This window comes from Eretmochelys imbricata, chromosome 2 (assembly GCF_965152235.1).
Source record: "Eretmochelys imbricata isolate rEreImb1 chromosome 2, rEreImb1.hap1, whole genome shotgun sequence".
Lineage (NCBI taxonomy): Eukaryota > Metazoa > Chordata > Testudines > Cheloniidae > Eretmochelys > Eretmochelys imbricata.
This window is the reverse complement of record NC_135573.1, coordinates 177,446,216-177,465,862: the sequence shown is the minus strand read 5'-3', so window position 1 is coordinate 177,465,862 and position 19,647 is coordinate 177,446,216. Positions and strand designations below refer to the sequence as shown.

General features: G+C 40.4%; 1 protein-coding gene across 5 annotated transcripts in view; it reads left to right on the top strand.

Moving 5' to 3' along the window:
* Positions 1-19,647, top strand: part of SUGCT (succinyl-CoA:glutarate-CoA transferase) — a 479,841-nt gene that overhangs the window by 102,533 nt on the left and 357,661 nt on the right. The gene's annotated exons all lie outside the window — the stretch shown is intronic.

Genomic DNA, 19,647 nt, shown 5'->3' with positions numbered 1-19,647 from the left:
CCATTTCCATAAATGAGCACACTCTGATCTTTCTAAGAATTGCATCTGTCCAGTGCTGAGAACTCTGCCAGTAATCACAGAATAACCATTTGCTAGCAGATCATTTACTTATCTTGGTGGCAGTACTAATGTGAAGATCAGCACTTACATTTAATAAAAAGGATCTGCTGTCTCAGCTCTGGGAACAAATTCTGTGGTTAAGGCGTAACTGTAGATGCCCTGAGTGCTTGTGTGGGCTTGAATGGTAAGACTTTTCCCTGCACTCATCCACTGCAAATGGAAAATATAAAATAGAAATACAGAGAATTTTTATGGATAAATCAGCCTATCCATATATCAGTAGAGCATTAGTACATCCTTCTGTATTTTTATAGAGCTGGCCAAACCCGTAACTTTTGATCCAACTCCTTCTGAACTCCAGTTCATATTGCTATGGGTTGGGTTAAACCTCATTGATACTGGGGAGTGTAACTACCACCCTTCATTTAGGATAGTTGTAAGAAGCCAGTAAGCTCCTTTAGGTAACCAGGTAGCTGAAACAGAAGAGGATTCCATTCTCAAAGACAGGCATATATCACAGCCTAAAACATAGGCATGTGCAAGGCACAGATGGGTGGAGAGCTTTTGCTGGCTATTGTTTTGTGAAGGTGGTATGTCTGTGAGAGGAAAGGTAGTAAGAGCAGAGATGCTGAAAGACAAGGTAGCATAAGATCCAGCCTGAACAAGCACTGGGAGCATGGCCGTGAGAAAAGCTAAGAGAGAGCGCTTTTGGGTAGAGTTCTGGTGAAAAGGGGCTTGGAACCATGAGCGAAGAAACGGTCTTTTGTTGTTTGATTTCTTTTGTGTTCAGGAAAACAGGCATTTGTACATTCTTTTTAAATAAAAAGTATCTCATCAAAGAAACACCTGACTTCATCATCAATTTCTCCACCTGACTGGAAAAAAACCTGCAAAACCCAAACTACTTGGGTCAAAGGGGGTCGCAGTATAAAAACAAAAACCCGATCCAAATGACACTGGGTTTACTTAAGTAAAACCAAAACCTGACTACCTAAAACATTTTCTTTACCCTCCTGAGGTAGGATACTTTGGATAAAATGGAACTTGGATTCATTCACCCAGTTTTGCTCTTGCTTTTGTGCAGCCAAAACCTAACTGAGATCTTGCAAAAGAAAGACACAAACATGACTACAGAGCATAAAGACTAAGAGAAGTTTTATTATCCCTCTTCACTTATGAGCACAGAGTTAATCTATTTAGGATGCAATGATCATAGGATAAATATGGATTTTGTTTAAATCTGGTCTAAAATATTAGTGGAAGAGTTATATTCTGGTCTACTTTCAATTTTTAAGAAGTATTTGGGGAATGTTCTTGTGGATTAACTGTATAATTATAAATAATGTTTTAATATTACAAGAAATCTTAATCTAATTAGAGTTCTCTATTTTTTGAGCTAGTAATTTATGATGGGAGTGCTGTGGTTTTCCAGTGCTTTAGATGGATCATCTGCTAACTTTCCATTAGTGAACAACTGTGGTTGTAACCATGAAAATTTTTACTTTGTAGAACTTTCCTTTGCACTTACATGGCTCCTTCTATTCAAGGATTGCAGAGTGCTTTAGAAATATTAATTAATTATACCTCTCAGCACTGCTGTGAGGTAAATTTTATTGCATATTATTTACAGATCGATACACTGAGACACAGGGAGGTTAAGTGACCCAGATTACACAGGTAATTAGAGCAGAGCTTGGAGTAGAATGCCGGAACCTGGATTTTTGGTCCCCAGTCTTAACTATCAGAAATACAGCCTTTCACTTCCTAGAATAATGTGCAAAGTTTTGAAGTGTTAATCCTTCCAGAGAAATGCTTGTTTTTCAAACATTTTGAGTTAATTAAATATAACTTGGTTAAGTAATAAAAAGCCCATTTCCAAAAATTTTATTCTGTTTCAGAAAATCTGTTTTTTTCTAAGAAAATCTGTTTTTTTTCCTTGTTGGGACGGTGGACTATTAAATATTAAAGAATATTAAAGGAATTGGCACAAGAAATTGCAAGCTCATTAGCAAGAATTTTTAATGAATCTGTAAACTCAGGGGTTGTACCGTATGATTGGAGAATTGCTAACATAGCTCCTATTTTTAAGAAAGGGAAAAAAAGTGATCCAGGTAATTATAGGCCTGTTAGTTTGACATCTGTAGTATGCAAGGTCTTGGAAAAACTTTTGAAGGAGAAGGTAGTTAAGGACATTGAAGTCAGTGGTAAATGGGACAAAATACAACATGGTTTTACAAAAGGTAGATCGTGCCAAACCAACCTGATCTCCTTCTTTGAGAAAGTAACAGATTTTTTAGACAAAGGAAACGCAGTGGATCTAATTTACCTAGATTTTAGTAAGGCATTTGATACCGTGCCACATGGGGAATTATTAGTTAAATTGGATAAGATGGGGATCAATAGGAAAACTGAAAGGTGGATAAGGAATTGGTTAAAGGGGAGACTACAACGGGTCCTACTGAAAGGTGAACTGTCAGGCAGGAGGGAGGTTACCAGTGGAGTTCCTCAAGGATCGGTTTTGGGACCAATCTTATTTAACCTTTTTATTACTAACCTTGGCACAAAAAGTGGGAGTGTGCTAATAAAGTTTGCAGATGATACAAAGCTGGGAGTTATTGCCAATTTAGAGAAGGACAGCGATACCCTACAGGAGGATCTGGATGACCTTGTAAACTGGAGTAATAGTAATAGGATGAAATTTAATAGTGAGAAGTGTAAGGTCATGCATTTAGGGATTAATAACAAGAATTTTAGTTATAAGCTAGGGACGCATCAATTAGAAGTAACGGAGGAGGAAAAGGACCTTGGAGTATTGGTTGATCATAGGATGACTATGAGCCGCCAATGTGATATGGCTGTGAAAAAAGCTACTGCGGTCTTGGGATGCATCAGGAGAGGTATTTCCAGTAGGGATAAGGAGGTTTTAGTACCGTTATACAAGGCACTGGTGAGACCTCATCTGGAATACTGTGTGCAGTTCTGGTCTCCCATGTTTAAGAAGGATGAATTCAAACTGGAACAGGTACAGAGAAGGGCTACTAGGATGATCCGAGGAATGGAAAACTTGTCTTATGAAAGGAGACTCAGGGAGCTTGGCTTGTTTAGCCTAACTAAAAGAAGATTGAGAGGAGATATGATTGCTCTCTATAAATATATCAGAGGGATAAATACCAGAGAGGGAGAGGAATTATTTAAGCTCAGTACCAATGTGGACACAAGAACAAATGGATATAAACTGGCCACTAGGAAATTTAGACTAGAAATTAGACGAAGGTTTTTAACCATCAGAGGAATGAAGTTTTGTAATAGGCTTCCAAGGGAAGCAGTGGGGGCAAAAGATCTATCTGGCTTTAAGATTAAACTCGATAAGTTTATGGAGGAGATGGTATGATGGGATAACATGGTTTTGGTAATTAATTATTCATGGTAAATAGGCCCAATGGCCTGTGATGGGCTATTAGATGGGGTGAGATCCGAGTTACCCAGGAAAGAATTTTCTGTAGTATCTGGCTGATGAAACTTGCCCATATGCTCAGGGTTTAGCTGATCACCATATATGGGGTCGGGAAGGAATTTTCCCCCAGGGTAGATTGGCAGAAGCCGTGGAGGTTTTTCGCCTTCCTCTGTAGCATGGGGCACGGGTCACTGGCTGGAGGATTCTCTGCTCCTTGAAGTCTTTAAACTACGATTTGAGGACTTCAGTAGCACAGATATAGGTGTGAGGGTTTTTTTTGTAGGAGTGGTGGGTGAAATTCTGTGGCCTGCATTGTGCAGGAGGTCAGACTAGATGATCATAATGGTCCCTTCTGACCTAAATATCTATGAATCTATGGACTTTTTTTTTAATTTGGCATATATGTCTTTAGACAGGCAGTAAATTACAAGTTTGAAGTGATGTGGAGTTTGTTACAGTACTATAAAAATGTTGTTAAATCATGGCACATTAGGAAACCTTGGAAGTCTCTCTTTCAACAGATGTTGAGGATTTTAAAAAGCCAAAATGTAAGCAATTTACAACATCTGCATCTCTGTGCATGATAGAATTCTGACCACAGTCACATCACAGTATTGACCAAAGCAAGTCCTGTTTAATTAGAAAATTTGAACGTGCATGTAATTAGCAAGTGTATTTGCATTAAATGATGCCTGTGTATTCTATGGCTTCTTCGATGAATGCATTCAGCTGTGTGTATCTAGTGTACTCCTGATTCCTATTCCATTAATATGAAATCTCATGATTTTGGCCAGGGTATCCTTTGTCAGTGGTTTATTTGTTCCTATATACAGAGCCAAATTTTACTCTGAGTATGCCTGTGCAATCCTACTTCATTCAGAAGGGCTGCTGAATTGTAACTCAGACCATAATTTGACCCCAAATGTGTTTTAAAAAAAACAACCCTTCCCAAGTATAATATATGAATAGACAATATTATGTTATAATGTATGTTCTTCTATTCTAATTCTCAAACACAAAGTTATTATGAATTTCTTCATAGTTTAATTCAATACAACTGAATGATTCACTTATTAACGACTGTGCTCATTGCATATATCAAAATTGTTCCTGGGAGCTAAAGGAGCGAGAGGCTTAGCTTTGATCTCCTAAGCATGTTTTATCATTAGGAGTAGTTGATTGGGAAGTATCTGGTAGGTCTTGATGGAGATAATATAGGAGATAGAGGTGAAAAGGAAAGACATGCTATGTTAAATTTCAGAGCAGTAACTCTCACACCTCCCTTCAGCCACTAATGAGATTTGGATGTTGATAGAAATGCTCCTGTAGTTCAAAAGGCAAAATGGTCTCGATTAAGGACAAGATAGTTCAGGCAGTGAGAGGTTTTTAAAACCACAGTCACCTTCAAAGCTGCAAATAAAGGGCTCAGTCCTCACGTGATTTGACCCAGAGGTTTTTGTTTAGAGCCTTACAAGAAACCATGTTTGGCTTCTGAATGATTAACTTAATTTGTTTAAGTTTTCATTTACCAAAGAGGAAGAGAGAACAAAGGTGTTGGAAGGTAGGAAATATCAGCTGGATTTTTTTTTTCAAGTTGTATGTTTAAAACAATACATATCATTTTTGAAAGTTTTTCTTCAGGTTCAAAAATAATTTTTATCTAATGAAGCTATGCTTACATTTTACATTTTTTGTTGTGAATAAAGGATCCTTCAATGTTTTTTATTTATAAAAAAACTTGCGTTAATGATAAACTAGGTAGAAAAGTGGGTGACATCCAAAATTTGCTCCCTTCCTGGACTATTTTTTTTCTGTGGGTTTTTGTTTGTTTGTTTTAAATGTCCTATTAAAAATAAGCTGCTATATAGCAAGAGCTATTACACTTTTGAAGTCCCAGTTCCCAGATTGGGCCACAGATCTATAACAAAATAGAGGGCAAGAACGTTGCCACTTTTTCTGAGTGGACATTGGTCAGTCTAGATGGGATTTTACTTCCATAATTTGCACAGACAACAAGTGACCAATACAAGTGCACAGTTTGAGGGCAAACACATGTTGCCTTAAGGTTCCTCAGTTATTCTGTCCCTTTTGAGACCAATTTGAATATCTAAGCTCCGTCTTGCTTGCTTGCTGTCCACCAGCATCTTTATGGAATGGCTGTCTGAGCTCCTCTTCTGCTAACAGTCCCTCTCAAGGTGCCAATAAAGCTCTCAGTTATATGTCTTTAAATTCTGATTTTATAATGCTAATCTGGAACCCTAATCTCTCCACAGCTATTGCAGTGACAATATTGCCGACAAAAATTAAGATAATGACCAACCTTATGGCACTGCCAACACCCCATTATTAGTATAAAGCCAGCAGACAATCTAAATAATAATCTTGAATCAAACCCTTCATTTGCTGCCCCTTGATCCACTTTAACAGCTTGTGAAATGAGGTGCATTTTGCAGTGTACCAGGAAGATTAAAAAAATGCAGGCTTAATGGACCAAGGAAGGAAGTGAATTCCAAAGATGCGAGGACCCTTCCTGGGGCATGCTTTGCCATGAGTCCTCTCGCATTTAAACTGATGGGGTTCCAATTTGAATACCTCCACTGATCCATACTGCAATAATATTTTGTGGAAGGTGGGCAACCTGCGGCTCATCAGGGTAATCTGATTGCAGGCCGCAAGACATTTTGCTGACGTTGACCATGTGCAGGCGCGGCCCCCCCGCAGCTCCCAGTGGCCACAGTTCACTGTTCCTGACCAATGAGAGCTGCAGGAAGTGGCAGCCAGCACATCTCTGTGGCCTGCTGCTTTCCGCAGCTCCCATTGGCCAGGAATGGGAGCCACTGGAAGCTGCGGGGCGCCATGCCTGCGGATGGTCAACGTCAGCAAAATGTCTCGTGGCCCGCAATCAGATTACCCTGATGGGCAGCATGTGGCCCGTGGGCTGCAGGTTGCCCACCACTCTTGTAAGCTGATGACACATTTATATGTTAAAGTCAAAACCTTGAATTCTATCCTGACACCCTTAGTGGCAACCAGCCCAGTTTCTGGGGCACTGATGTGATGTGTTCCCTGAATGAAGCAAATTTCAATATTTAGGCAGTTACATTGTGCACAAGCTTCAGTTTCCAAATTGTTTCACCATGTAGCATCATCATTATTATTATTATCTTTTTTACCATAGCACCTAGAAACTCTAGCTATGGACCAGGAGCCCATAGTGCTAGGCACTGTACAGACAGAAAATAAAAAGACACTGCTTGTCCCAAAGAGCTTACAATCTAAGTATAAGACAAGAGACAACAGATGGATACAGACAGACCAATGCGGGAGTACAAGGAAGTAGGTCAGCATGTGAGACAGTCATATAGCCTCCTGATGTAGCATCAGCATTACAGTAATGTAATGTCAAAGTGGCAAAGAAGTATCTAATTGTAGCAATGGCTGTATCCAAAAAGAAAAGGCACACTCTTCTAGCCAATCTCAGATGGAAATGTGCCCTCGACCACACTTGTTACCAGAGTAGCCAGGAGTAACCCAGGATCTTAATAAAGCACCCAATTTTTCCACATCTTTTCTGTAGTGGTGGGCCCAAAACTGGATGCACTACTCCAGATTTGGCCTCACCAGTGCCAAATAGAGCGGAATAATCCCTCGATGTGCTGGCAATGCTCCTAGTAATGCAGCTCAATATGCCGTTAGCCTTCTTGGCGACAAGGGCACAGTGTTGACTCATATCCAGCTTCTCGTCCAAATCCCCAGGTCCTTTTCTGCAGAACTGCCGCTTAGCTAGTCAGTCCCCAGCTTGTAGCGGTGCATGGGATTCTTTCGTCCTAAGAGCAGGACTCTGCATTTGTCCTTGTTGAACCTCATCAGATTTCTTTTGGCCCAATCATCCAATTTGTCTAGGTCACTCTGGCCCCTATCCCTACCCTCCAGTGTATCTGCCTCTCCCCCCAGCTTAGTGTCATCTGTGAACTTGCTGAGGGTGCAATCCATCCCATCATGCAGCTCATTAATGAAGATGTTGAACAAAACTGGCCCCAGGACAGACCCCTGGGGCACTCCGCTTGATATCGGCTGCCAACTAGACATTGAACTGTTGATCACTACCCTTTTTTAATTAGTAAACCCACTTTCACTTTTAAATCCAGAGGAGCATTCTCTGTTGTGTAAGATCCACTTTCACAAGCAGTTACTATATAGATTTCCTCCAATTTCCCTTTACTCCATATTGTTCATTCATCTGTCTCTCCACATAGTTGCAGTCAAGCAGCTCTTTATGATGCTACCAGTAACATCATTTTCCTCAGATGGAAGAGTCATAGGACCTTTTCAATCTATATCAATTTTCAGAGCACTCTGAATGGTCCCACCCATTGTGTCAGCCCCAGGACGTTCCAGATGCCTTAGGTTTGGTCAGTTATTGTGTCTGTTGCTTCACAGAATTACTTGCCCTTTATGGATCTGGAAGCTTTTTCTTTGTGCATTCTGATCACTCTTCAAGACTAAAATTATTAATATTTGTATTGCAGTAACACTCACAGACCCCAGTTAGGAATTGGAGCTCCATTGTTCTAGACATTGTAAACACCCAAAAAAGAAAAGAATTCCTGCCCTAAAGAGCTCACAATCTAAGTATATTTTGAGACATAATAGATGGATACAACAAACAGATGGAAGGTGCACAAAGATAACAATGAGACTGTTATGATCAGCATAATAAGCAGCTGTCACCATATACCAGCCATCTAACCAACAGCATTGCTACATTTTCCTTGGCAACTGCATCTCCAGTTCTGTGCTATGGAATGTCTTACAACTCAGAGAACTTACAAAACTCACGTCAATTGTACTGTAGTCACACTCCACAAGAAACAGGGATCAAAGTAATCCCCTACTTCATTGACTGGCTTGTTGGGGCAGTTCTCTTGAGAAGGTACACACCGCTAAATCTATGTCAGATCCTGCCCTAGAACTTTGTTTATCTGGAGATATGTTTTTTGTACTTGGCATGGCTTTTCTCTGTAGGCAGGACAACCAAAGTAATGTCAACCATTCAGAAATTTCAAACTGCGCAGCACTGCTTGCTTCACCAGAGAATGCAGATATGCAGCTGTTTTCTATTCTGCTTTGAACTCGTCTTATCTGGGATCCCTTCCATCCTGTGACCCTACAGTTTTTACTACTTTGAGTCAGAATCAGAAAAGACCAGAACTTAGACAATCTGATAAGTTTCCTTCTTTGGGTAAACTTTTCTTCCTTTTGGTGGTTCTGGACATTCATTCTGTTAAGGGGCACCTCTTTTTCAGATCCTCAGTGGACTGTTCTAACAAAAGATGTGACTCGGTCTGGTATGGAATAGAATTTGTCAGAGGAAATAGCCCTGCTTAGAGTCAAAGCAACCTATAAGCACTCTAGAGGTAGGAAACACAAGAAAAGTCCTGTTAGTTGTACAGGGCTTCTCTTAGGCAACCTTGTGCTAGCCCAGATAGTTACTCAGTTGCAGGCTATTTAAACTACCACTGGAGACCAACGGTTCCTCATTCCTCTTCAAATGTTGTTCTGGGCAACAAAAAACCTCACTGCTCTAGGAGCTGCCCATTTCACATTAAAAATAAATTTTAGGCTCAGATGGAGAGAGTACAAACTTTGTTCCTCTAGGAAAATGTGGTCTCTTCCCCACAATGATTTCAGTCCCTAATGAACAGGTTGGGTATCCTCAACATATGTGTCTCTTCTTGTTCTGTAAATGCTCAGGTCCCCAGGTTTTGCTCCAGATACTTCAGTTGCCTAGCTTGTCGTCTTGATCTGCGAGTCCTAGGGTCTTTTTATTCCTTTTCCATCCCCTTCCTTAGAGGCTGGTCAGAAAGATAGAATACACAAAGGCATAAGACATCCTCCTGGACTCTGCATGACCAAGAAGGACCTCGTTTGCAGACTTGATCTAATTGTGCATAGAAATAAGGGTCCTTCTGGATGTATCCAGTTGTATAGCTCTGTGTCATTCCTTCATCAAGACATTCAGATCCTTACCCTGATTATTCATGTGTAAAGACTAACCCTTGACTACAAGAGGATTTCAGATATTCATTGAGACCCTCTTAATACTGTATCTAGAATTGAAATCCTGGCCCCACTGAAGTCAATATCCTAGAAGTTCTTCTTCTGTACATGTCTGCTATTAGACGATCTGGAAGATAATCCAACTGTGGTATAAGAAGTCACCTAATTCTACAAAAGATTGCTCCCAGGAAAATGGTAGATTTTTTTTATCCATGCTTTGATTGAAGGCATCGTTATCAGTGCTCAAAGGCAAAAAGCCCTGGGAGAAGGAAGGGGATCATCCTGCAGCAGGGTGTGGTTAGCGCATATTGGTCAAACAATTTTTAGTAAAAGTTAAACCTCCTGTTAAGTAAATGATCCATACCCAAAAGCTGAATCTAAGAGTTACAGAAACTTCCCAGAGAAAGAATTTTATCTCCGAGATGGAGGAGGGATGATCACAGAGTTTCTGTGTTGTCCTTATACAAGCTTGTTTAGATGTTCTAGAACAGGCTCGCAGCAGTTGCGGCTGGTGGCAGAACCTCCCATCTCTTCTTGAGAAGTAATCTCACCATGATGTGTATAGAAGTTGTTCCAATCTGGCCTAGTACCCCCCTCTGTTGATGGCAATCTGTTGCAACTGGACCCCTTCAAGGAGTCCCATGTGCTTCCAAGTGAATTGAGTCTGGGTAAAGTCTAGTCACTGTTTTTAGCTCTGGTAGGGTGACCAGGTGTCCGGTTTTCGACCCAGTCCAAAAAGGGATCCTGGTGGCTCCGGTCAGCACTGCTGACTGGGCCATTAACTGGTTGGCGGTGTCACGTAGCGGGACTGGTAGGCTCTCTGCTGGCTGCTGTGCTGCACGGCTCCCAGGAAGCAGTCGGCATGTTCGGCTCCTAGGCTTAAGGGCGGCCGGGGGGGTTCTGGGTGCTGCCCCGCCCGCAGGCTCAGCTCCCATTGGCCAGGGAAGGGCAGGGGACGAACTAGCGCACCAAGCAGGCAGCTGTGGAGGGGTTGTGGCGCGTTCCTCTACCACTGCTGCTGGCCTGCTTCTCCTCCTTGCGCGCCTCTTGTAGCTGGGTTTGAGCTGCAGCGTGTGCCTTGCGGCGAACCCCGGTCTGTGGCCCTGTCTCTGGCACCCAGGAGTTGGAGGTATGTATCACCATTTCTGAGTGCTGAGAACGGGGCTGCATCCCACCCTGCCCCTGACACCTACTCATCCCAGCCCTCTACCCCTTATAATGCTTTCCCACCCATCCTCTCCACCTCCCAGAGCCGCCACCCCATGTCCCGCACCCCTGACCAGCACTGCACCCCATTTACCTCCATACGCTGCTGCCCTCCAATTATGTCCCTATACACCCCTCTACCCCCCACATCCTCATGCACCTGTAGCCTTCTGCCTCCCCCTGCATCCCCATCCACGCCACATGTCCCCCGCCCTTCCTATCTCCTTCACTGCCCCCTCTCACCCCACCTTGCTCTCTTCCTTGATCTCTTCCCCCCACATCTTTCCCCCTCCAGCCCACCCTCCTCCCTTCCTTCCTGGGCGTCTCTGTGTAGGCAAGTGTGTGCATGCATGCATTGTATGTGTGTAAGAGACTGTGTGTCTTTGTATAGGGAGATGTTGTATTACCGCATGTGTGTATACCTGTGTGAATAAAATTTGCAGTCTAACTCTTTGACTTTTATTCCTTTTGCTGGCTTGCACACAAAAAATTGATGACAAAATATGTGTGTATTCATTTAATAACAAGTTTTTAAAAGAGACAGGAACTCTAAAAGAAATCTATTATTTCTTAAAAAGTGAATGTTGTTGACTAATAATTGCGGAAGAGCCAATGTGTAATACATTTCTCCCCACCTTTGTCTAGCTACATAATAAACTCTTTGTTGCTCTCTTTATATGTGTATGTCAAGCATCTACCATCCTGGAGCCTTGAGCTTAGTTGGGGTCTCTAGGCACTAAACAATAATAAATAAAGTGGAAGTATATGTGTTAGTGAACGCTAGATGTGTACACATGAATACACGTGTGTATCTGCATGTAGGTGTGGGAGTCCGCTTCTACAGATTTATGTATATAGGTATCTGGACAGGTGTACATTTTTGTGGTTGTGCTGTATGGATTTGTATTTGGGCTTTAGGAGTGGGCCTTTAATGGATCCATTGCAGCTGTGATAATGTGTGATCCTAATGCCACACATAAAATTACTGAGACTATCAAGCGATTAAAAAAATTAATCGCAATTAATCACACTGTTAAACAACAGTAGAATACCATCTATTTAAGTATTTTTGAATGTTTTCTACACTTTCTAATATATTGATTTCAGTTACAACACAGAATACAAAGTGTACAGTGCTCACTTTATATTTATTTTTTATTACAATATTTGCACTGTAAAAAAAGAAATAGTATATTTCAATTCACCTAATACAAGTACTGTAGTGCAATCTCTTTATAATGAAACTTGAACTTACAAATGTAGAATTATGTACAAAAATAACTGCATTCAAAAATAAAACAATGTAAAACTTTAGAACCTACAAGTCCACTCAGTCCTACCTCAGCCAATCGCTCACACAAATAAGTTTGGTTACAATTTGCAGGAGATAATGCTTCTCACGTCTTGTTTACAGTGTCATGTGCAAGTGAGAACAGGTGTTCGCATGGCACTGTTGTAGCTGGCATTGCAAGGTATTTACGTGCTAGATGTGCTAAAGATTCATATGTCCTTTCATGCTTCAACCACCATTCCAAAGGACATGCGTCCATGCTGATGACAGGTTCTACTTGATAATGATCCAAAGCAGAGCGGACTGACGCATGTTCATTTTCATTATCTGAGTCAGATGCCACCAGCAGAAGGTTGATTTTCTTTTTTGGTGGTTTGGGTTCTGTAGTTTCCGCATCGGACTGTTGCTCTTTTAACACATCTGAAAGCATTCTCCACACCTCATCCCTCCCAGATTTTGGAAGGCACTTCAGATTCCTAAACCTTGGGTTGAGTGCTGTATCTATCCTTAGAAATCTTACATTGGTACCTTCTTTGCATTTTGTCAAATCTGCTGTGAAAGTGTTCTTAAAACGAACATGTGCTGGGTCATCATCTGAGACTGCGATAACATGAAATATATGCAGAATGTGGGTAAAACAGAACAGGAGACATACAATTCTCCCCAAGGAGTTCAGTCACAAATTTAATTAATGCATTATTTTTTTAGCAAGCGTTATCAGCATGGAAGCATGTCCTCTGGAATGGTGGCCGAAGCATGAAGGGGCATATGGATGTTTAGCATATCTGGCATGTAAATACCTTGCAACACCGGCTACAAAAGTGCTGTGCGAATGCCTATTCTCACTTTCAGGTGAAGTAAATAAGAAGCAGTCAGCAGTATCTCCTCAAACAAACTTGTTTGTCTTAACAATTGGCTGAAAAAGAAGTAGGACTGAGTGGACTTGTAGGCTCTAAAGTTGTGCAGTTTTGTTTTTGAGTGCAGTTAAGTAACAAAAAAAAATGTACATTTGTAAGTTACACTTTCACAGTAAAGAGATTGCAATACAGTACTTATATGAGGTGAATTGAAAAATACTATTTCTTCTGTTTATCATTTTTACCATGCAAATATTTGTAATAAAATAATATAATATGTACACTTTGTATTCTGTGTTTTAATAGAAATCAATATATTTGAAAATGTAGAAAAATATCCACAAATATTTAATAAATTTCAATTGGTATTCTATCGTTGAACAGTGCGATTAATCATGATTAATTTTTTTGAGTTAATTGCTTAAGTTAACTGTGATTAATTTAGAGCCCTAAAAATTACAATAACTTTAGTACACAAAAATCATGGAGCTGGTTACAAAAAATGGGAAAGAATCATGAAAACATTTGTGAAATTTCATTTTTAAAAAAAATTACCCTTTTGACTATTTTGCTGTCAGCTCTAGCGTCCTGTAACAAATAAAACCTGAAATTAGCATAATACATCTGTCAAAACAATAAATATGCCTGTTTGGGCCTTGCAGTGAAAATGAGCATGTGAGCGAGGGTAGGGGAGAGCAAGCAACGGAGGGAGGGGGGGATGGACTGAGTGGGGATGGGGCCTCACAAAGAGGCAGGGCAGTGGGCGGGCCAAGGGTGTTCAGTTTTCTGGAATTAGAAAGTTGGCAACCGTAAGCTCTTGGTCTATAGGCCACATCCCTGGGGTAGAACCTCTTGTCTGATTCCCTTCCTTGGAACATGGGACTCTGCAGTCCAACCACCCTAGACTCTGAAATCAGTGCTTCAGACTTCCCCAAACTTCTGAATCACTTTCATATACTCCCCCAGCGTGCTCCTGAGGTTGTGGGCTTTCTGGGCTTCTAGTTTAACTCCTTTGGGGACGATGTGGTAGGTAAGCAAGGAACACAAAGGAATTTCTTGACCACAGAAACTTTACTGTGGGAGTAAACTTGAGAGTTACAGACCCTTGAAAAATAACATAGCCCCGGGTCTTCCCCTCTGCATGTCTGATCTCACCCCTTCTGTGAGTCTGAGGTTTTTCAGCATTTCAAGCTGTGTAGAGTGCCTCCTGCCCTCTCTCTCCTACACATCCTGCTTACAAGTGGTGATGGTTGGCCCCTCCCTCAGAGCAATGCCTCCTTTTATATTGTAAGTGGTGTCATTCATGGTTTCATCCAAATTGTTCCATCAGTAGGGTGAAGGACAGGGTTTATATTGTGTCCCCCGCACATGCACACACCCATGGAAGAAGGCCATGTGCTTGGTTTCCAAATCTGAAGATCTTGGAGCTCTCCCAGAGGCACAGGGCTGCCTGCATGCAGGCCCTGTGCAACCACAGCGGTTTATGGCCCCCTCCACCCCCTGTTGCTCTCCTCAGCTCCATGATATAGATATATATACATAAAATGACTTCCTTTTGGATTCCTCATAATTGTGGCGGATTTTGGTGGAATGGGCTGGTGCACATCCCTTTGACCCTGGCCCTTCCTACGTGGTCCTCTGGACTCATGGAGGAATCCCTGCAGTGACTAGGGGATGGGATGCTGGGTAGTGAGTACTGCTGCAGATGTGGCTGACCCACATCTGCTTGCAGGTAGAGGGGAACAAATTAATGCACAGATCATCCCCTCCATGTGCAGCTCAACAGGGCCCTATAATGGCTTAAAGTTCCTTATCAGTTTTTTTTGTTATGGTATGTGTATCTAGTGAGAAATGAGAGAGTTCTGATATATTATCCCTTCTTTTGACACCAGTGCCCTGTTGGCCTTCTGTTGAGTGGTAACGTGTGCGGGGCCTTGCAAGTAACTAACAACAACATAGCATGTCTTCCTCAGAGTCAAATCTTGCTCAAACGCTAGGAGAAAAGAACTTGGAAGAACACTAGTGAATAAAATAAAGATGAGATACTGAAATGAATATGAACTGATGCATCTCAAAGTCTAAGAACACACACAATTGTGGAAACATTTTTTTTATTATGTTCAGTTTTGATAATAAGAATGTAAGGAGCTGGTAACACTGTGATCTGTGGCCAATATCTCTCCATTTTAGGGCTAGAGAGGAATGGTAGATGTTTGCGTGATATTGTGATATTGTGTTTGTGGGAAAGGAAAAAAATTTAAAATAATAATAATAACAGGAAAATTTGCTCTGACCTCAGTTTAACTGTTGTTCAGGTGCTTGCTTTTTGAGCATGAAGACTGAAAAGTTTGTTTAGAAGCTCTTAATAGTTATGAAAAGGTCTGTCCACTAGATGTCATTCATGTAATCTAGTAATGTTGCAGCATGTATTTCCGAGCTGCTGTTTAGGCTGAATGAAGTAAATTATCAGAATATAAGCTGCTTTTTCAGATAAATGTGATACAGTATATATGGCATTTTGTAAAGTAACATCCTGTTACTCTGTGTGTAATATTTTTTTGTCTAATAAATTTTTTTCTTTTAATGTTTTTACCTGTAACTACCCTGTTGCTTGAGCTCACTGGTTATATAACTGCACCCAACTGGATTCTGAATATCCTCTAATTTTACTGGTGGGCAGCTGAGTGCAGAAACAGAGACAGTGCATATTGATCTGTATAGTGACTATCAAACAATGCAAGAAGGCCCAATTATCCTGTAATTAATATCTAACATTCTTTTCTAAACTCTTCGTACTTCTTAAGGGTGGTTTTTTAAACAAGTAGCATGCATTACCATTTAGAAAAAGCATGTAGAATTCCATAAATTGACAGAAATAATCGCTACCAATATAAAGGCCTTATAATTTGCATCCATGCTAGGAGCTTGTACTATATTGGTGTATATATAGCACTTACAAAAGTGTTAAGCAATTTGAGTTTGAGTTACAACAGGAGCTAAAACTCCAACCTAGCCCCTAGGGCTAGAGCCTCCCCTTCTGTAAATTGTTGTAGCAGTTGAGGTCAGAGGAGCTAATACACTTTACTTTAGCTGGGGATCTGGCCCCTGCTACTTTAGATGCAGTTTTAATACCTTTGCAAGGAGGCAGCATAGGGTCAATCCCAACCAACTAACATGATTGTCAAGGGAAACTGCATCTAGGCACAGTGGTGGGTGGTGTTTCCAATTGATTAGCTAACTTGATTTTTTTTTTTAAGTCTCTTTTCCTAGTCTAGACGTTTTCGATGTGCCCTAACATTTAGAGCTTGCTATTGGAGAGAGCTTAGTATTGTAAGACCTGAGAAAGAACAACAAAATTGTTAGGGAAGGGAGACAGCCTTATTTTTAAAAATAAAAAATTCCTTAAAAATCTTATATTTGAATCTAATCCTTAGTTGTTTGGGAGTTAACTCCTCCTGTGTTTTCACATACACAGATTACACTGATATAAGATACGTTGAGGCAGTGTTACCTAGTGAATATAATACTGCATTGGGAGACCTGGGTTCTGTTCCTGGCTCTTTCACTCTCTCACTAGCTGAGTGGTGTTTGGTAGGTCATGTCGCTGCTCTGTGCCTCAGTTTCCCCATCTATAAAATGGGGATAATGATACTGACCTCCTTTGTAAATTGCTTTGAGAGCTACTAGTGAAAAACACTAGATAAAAACTAGGTTTTATCATTGTAAAATAATAGTAGTCTTACTTCACCATAGGTATATTTGCATTAGAATGGGATCATTAAGGAATCTTACAGGTGAGCTGCAAAGGGGAAAGAAACAGTTTGTCTCTCTTCTGCTTCTTTAAACTGTATAAAGAAGACCTGAAAGATTTTTGTCACCATAAAGGCTATTTTTTTCTGCCTTTTATTTTTAAATTAAAAATCCAGGTTCTATCGACCTTGGAAGACTTTATCGTGACTGGAAAACTGTGAAATTAGGACACCCCAAGAGTCAAGAGACTGAGAGAGGATGGGATTTTTTTAGTCAAATTAGAAAATCCATTTTGTTTATAATAAATTGACTCCAGAGCATAATGCAAGTTTGGGATATTTTTGTTAAATTCATCTTCAGTGAATATTTAAGACTTACACATTTCTGAGACACCCAAGAGGTCTTCCAGCAAAATTATGACAGACCAGGCTTGATATTCATGGTATTTCTGAGGTTAAAAATCAGTCTGGGTAAAAAACATAACTTAGGTTCCTTAAAAAAAAACCAGGCCTTTTAAGTATATCATAAATAAAAATGGGCATAAACTCAACCTTTAATAGACTCTCCATTTTAATGGTTCTGTAATGAGTTGTTGTTCAGTGTGATTCTGTATTGTAACAATCCTCTGTGATGTATATTAGCCACAATATAAACAAACAACAAGGTGATATAGTGTTAGGTAGAGAAGCATCAGCTGAGTTATAATGCATTTTCAAATGTAGCATCAAGACAAGGAATATAAAATATGCATGCCAAAGTCATCCTGTCTGATAATGTTTCATACAGATAGAGAGAATTCTTCTGACCTTGTCAAATTTATCCTTGGGCTGTGTGGTTATGATAGTGATTACAGAGTTCTGGCCATGAATAATAATTTTAACAAAACATCCTTTTCTTTTTGTAGTATACAAGTAATTACGTTTGTTCTTTGGGGAAGGGGGCTGCCTTTTAATTTTGTACAGTGCCCAGCACAGTGGAGCTTGATTCTGTTCTAAGCTCTACTGGAAGACAAATAATACATAATAATGAATTATATTTTTCTCTTTGTACACTCCCGTTTCTTTCTGTAACATAAGATTGTAGTATTTTAAAATTATTATAGGATTTGATTTGGTGCTTTTCTTATATAAAGACAACTCAGTTTAAGTTCATATCCTTGTCAAATGAAGTTTTGGGGGGGACCATTAAAATTATAATAGCATTTCTATGTGAATCATGAAAGATTGACATTTATTCACTGTATATAATGGTGTGTGTGTGTGTGTAAGCGAGAGAGAGAGAATCTAGTTAGGAAACCGAATTTACATTCTGCAGCGATTTGAGTTTTTGGAAATCAGTTTCATGACTGCTGTTCACTGGTGTGTAGCAGTGAAACTGGCAAAAATTATGTCACTTTCAGTCAACCTGAATTTACTGGTGGAACATTTTTCCATCAGAAAATGCTGATTTGGCAAAACCTTGTACATCTCTGAGAGCTAAGAAGGAGGGGAACTAAAGGGAGAGGAAGAGATGGTTTTGTGGTTAAGGGACTGGACTAGAATTCAGGAGATATTGTCTCAAATCCCATATCTATCCCAGACACTGTGTGTGACCTTGGGTAAGTCACTGGACTGTGTGACCTTGGGTAAGTCACTTTAGTTTCTCTCTGTGCCTTAGTTTTCCATCTGTTAATTGGGGCTAATAATTCCATTCTCTTACCTTAGTGTATCTTGTCTGTTTAGATTCTAAGCTCTTCAGGGCAGGGACTGTATTGATCCACTTGTACAGTGCCTTACACAGTGGAGCCTGTAAGCACTATTTTAATACAAATAATAAGAAATTATTACGGTAATAACTCTGTGAGACCTTTCTCAGGGTACCCAGGACTATGAGTCACCTTGTTACTCTCCACCCCAGCATGAGGGAGTCTTGCTTGTGCTTAACTGGGTGCCAGCTCCTTGACACCACCAGCCTGTTAGCCACCCATACACTCTGGTCTCTGCCAGCCGTTACTTTGCTTTGCAGGTTAACAATAGGTATACTCCAGTCCCCAAGCCCCCTTGAACCATTCCCCTGTAGAGTCCAGTTCCTTATCCGCTGAACAATCACAGAAATACCAGGTTTGCTGTTCCCAAGAGGAACAGCGTACACATGAGTTTGTATGATTCAACGCAGGATCAGCAACTTGCTTAATATCACAGCACTTAGATATATTTATAGTGAAAACCAGAATAAGTTTGTTATCAAAGGTTCAAGTGGCTACATGTAAAACAAAATCATAACAAGCTTTCTAGAGACTAAACTTAACTATCAGTTTAACTTCCTGCCTAAAGAAGTTTATCTCACCCCCAAAGTCCTCTGCAGTATTTCAACCAAAATTGGCTGAGATCCCATTTTCATGAATATAAACACTGTGCCAGTTTACTTTAAGAAATTGTCATCTTTGCTTTCAACTTATACTCTCCAAAGCTCATTGTTAGTAATGAGAGACAGGATAACCACTCATGGCCTATTTTTCCTATATGCCTCTTCCCTGTTAACTTCACATCTCTTCGTTGACTTCATATGCAAATGTGCATCCAGTGTGTTAGCTTACAGTGCTTAATCTCCCAACAGAGAAACAGGTGATTAAATATATCTTATCTGACGACAAACTTTTTTTTTTCCACTTCTTTTGGTGACTCACCCCTTCATGCAGACACTGAGAACATATTTTCAGTATATATACCTAACTCTTTGCATAGTACCTGTACAAACAGTGCACAATGATATTAATGAGCACTGTGACCCCGGCTTTCATTTAAGGCCTCATGTGACATTGTTTGGTGAGCCAGAATGTACATACCAGGATCAGGACATTGCCATCTGGCATAAAGGGGTTACTGGGTCAGACTCTGTGCTTTTCAGAAACCAAATGGGACCTCTTGGCCCTGTCCTGTGTGGATATTTGCTTATTGTTCTGCACTTGAAGTCATAATATCTGTTTGTGA